Consider the following 3,091-nt stretch of genomic DNA (forward strand, 5'->3'; position numbering starts at 1 on the left):
TGCCATTCTTCCTTGCAGATCCTCTCCAGTTCCGTCAGGTTGGATGGTGAACATTGGTGGACAGCCATTTTCAGGTCTCTCTAGAGATGCTCAATTGGGTTTAGGTCAGGGCTCTGGCTGGGCCAGTAAAGAATGGTCACAGAGTTGTTCTGAAGCCACTCCTTTGTTATTTTAGCTGTGTGCTAAACATCAATAGTATACAGACATTACAGTATGTGATCACAGCTGATTCTTTCTTTGAAGTAAAACACCAAGGTTACTTACCGGTAGCCGGTTTTTCCTGAACCCATGACAGCACACCTTGAGAGAGGGATCCGCCCCATCAAGGACAGGAAACCGTCTGAAATAAAAGGTCGGTACCTCTCCCTCTCCCTCGCTTCAGTTGTTTAGAGCATTGAGAGGACCTCCCAGAAAGGTTAGACATATAACCAACACCTATAATATATATAACACCCAAAACAGTGCACACCAGGGTGTGAGAAACATAAAAATAGGGGGGGGGGGGGGGGGACGACTACGGGTGCTGTCATGGGTTCAGGAAAAACCGGCTACCGGTAAGTAACCTTGGTGTTTTCCCCCTCACCCATGACAGCACACCTTGAGAGAATTTTGAAGAAGGTGGATGGTGTAGACCAAGTAGCAGCTCTACATATCTGATCGATTGAGACGTCTGCCCTCTCCGCCCAGGAGGCTGCAACGGCTCTGGTGGAACGAGCCTTGACCTTGTCCGGGGCCGAAACTCCTGTGGACGTATATATGCTAAACAAATAGCCTCCCTAAGCCCCCAAGAAATGGTACCCTTGGACACCCCGTGACCTTTCCTACTCCCCTGAAAGGCAAGGAACAAGGAATGGTCCTTCCTCCATACACTAGTCATGTTAATGTACTGTAGTAGGGATCTTCTAACATCTAGGTTATGGAATCTAACTTCCCCTGGGTTTTTTGGATTGTTGCAAAACGAGGGTAGTACAATCTCCTGGTTACAGTGGAATCTAGATACCACTTTGGGAAGATACGCCGGATTTGGTTGCAAGGTGACCATATCATCATAAATTTGCGTGTAAGGAGGATCAACCAAAAGGGTCTGCAGGTCACCCACCCTACGAGCTGACATTAAGGCCACTAAAAGGATGGTCTTAAGGGTGAGGATCTTTGGAGAGACGTCCTGTAGGAGCTCGAACGGGTCACTGGTAAGTGCGTTCAAGACCAAATTCAGGTCCCAGGAAGGAACACTAAGGGACCGGACCGGTCTGGCTCTGGCACATGACTTGATAAATCTAGAGACCCACCTGTTCCCAGCTAAGTTACAATTATAGAGCGCCCCCAAGGCCGGCACCTGAACCTTAAGCGTCCCCATGGCTAGACCCAGGTCACGCCCCTTTTGCAGAAACTCCAGGATCCCTTTGATTGGAGGCTTGTCTGATAACGGGGCATCTATAAAATCTAGGAATTTCCCCCAGACTCGGTTATAAATTTTAGTCGTTATTGGTTTCCTACTACCCAGCAGGGAAGAGACTAACCCTGGTGAAAACCCCTTGTTACTTAGTAGTGACCTCTTAAATTCCACGCTGCAAGATGGAATCCTCTGGCTTGGACGTGGCATACTGGTCCCTGAATGAGAAGGTCCGGCCTCTCAGGTAGAACCCAGGGATCTGAAACCGACATTAGTCGAAGCAGGGAGAACCAAGGCCTCTTGGGCCAAAAAGGGGCTATAAGAATTATCCTTGTGCCATCCTCCCGAATCTTCCTCACCACTGCTGGAACCATTACTAACGGGGGGAAAGGCATAGGCCTTCCTGAACTTCCAAGGAATCTGGAGGGCATCTAAAGCATGGGGATTTTCTGCTGCCTGTTTGCTCTTGTGGTGAACAGATCTATGTCTGGTTGTCCCCATAACTGGACAATCTGTTGAAAGACCCCCGGGTTTAAGCTCCATTCCCCCAGTCTTAGGATGTGGCGGCTGAGAAAATCTGCCCTTACGTTTTCCACCCCCCTTATGTGAAGGGCACTGAGGGATGGGAGGTGTTGCTCTGCCAGATGTAGGATTCTGTCTGCCACAGCCATCAGGGAGCGTGACCTTGTTCCGCCCTGGTGATTTACATAAGCTACTGTTGTCCGGTTGTCGGACCTGACCTTGACGTGGTGACCCTGAATGCGAGGAAGGAAGCCTATCAGGGATTTCTCCACTGCCCAAAGTTCTTTTAAGTTTGAGGATGCCCCCATCTCGTGGTATGCCCAGTGACCCTGTACTGAGAGCTCTGCTAGATGACCCCCCCCACCCGGAGCCGCTTGCATCGGTTGTAATCACCCGATCTACTGGTCTGGACCACTGCACGCCTGAGGTCAGATTTTTCCTGTCTGTCCACCATGAAAGGGAATCTACAGCTTCTAGGGAGAGAGAGAGAACCTGCTTTCTAAACGCCTGTTGAAGGACCTCTGCGCTGACAGGACCTCCCACTGAAGAAGTCTGATATGCCCTTGAGCCCATCTGACTGCTGGGAGACAGGCCGTCATAGAGCCCAGGAGGGACATTGCTTCTCTTAGGGACATCCCTGGAGACCGCATGACTTTCAAGACTAAATTGATTATTTTGCGGACCTTGTCTTCTGGGAGGAAGCAGGCTTGGAGACGAGAATCCAGGATTAGACCTAGGAAGATCTGAGTCCTTGAGGGGGTTAATTTTGACTGTTGGGTATTTACCAACCACCCTAGCTGTTGCAACACCGCCGTGACTTCTAGAAGTTGACAGGAGCAGTGGACTTCTGATTCCCTATTACCAAAAAGTCATCTAAATAGGGAACGATCACTACGCTTTTGATTCGTAGAAAGGCTGTTACTTCCGCCATTAATTTCGTGAATATTCTCGGGGCTATGGAGAGGCCGAAGGGTAGGGCAGTAAACTGAAAATGCCTCAGCTCTTTCTGAATAAACAGGGCTACTCTCAGATATTTCTGGTAGTCTGGATGAATTGGGACGTGATAATATGCGTCCTTCAAGTCTATTACTGCCATCGGACACAGCCAGATTCGTATAGACCCATATCCCTACTACCGGCTGATTTTAAAATTTTAGCTAAAGTATTGTCTAACCG

This window comes from Phyllobates terribilis, unplaced genomic scaffold (assembly GCF_046119375.1).
Source record: "Phyllobates terribilis strain yellow unplaced genomic scaffold, ASM4611937v1 Scaffold_4__5_contigs__length_816908805, whole genome shotgun sequence".
NCBI classification, from domain to species: domain Eukaryota; kingdom Metazoa; phylum Chordata; class Amphibia; order Anura; family Dendrobatidae; genus Phyllobates; species Phyllobates terribilis.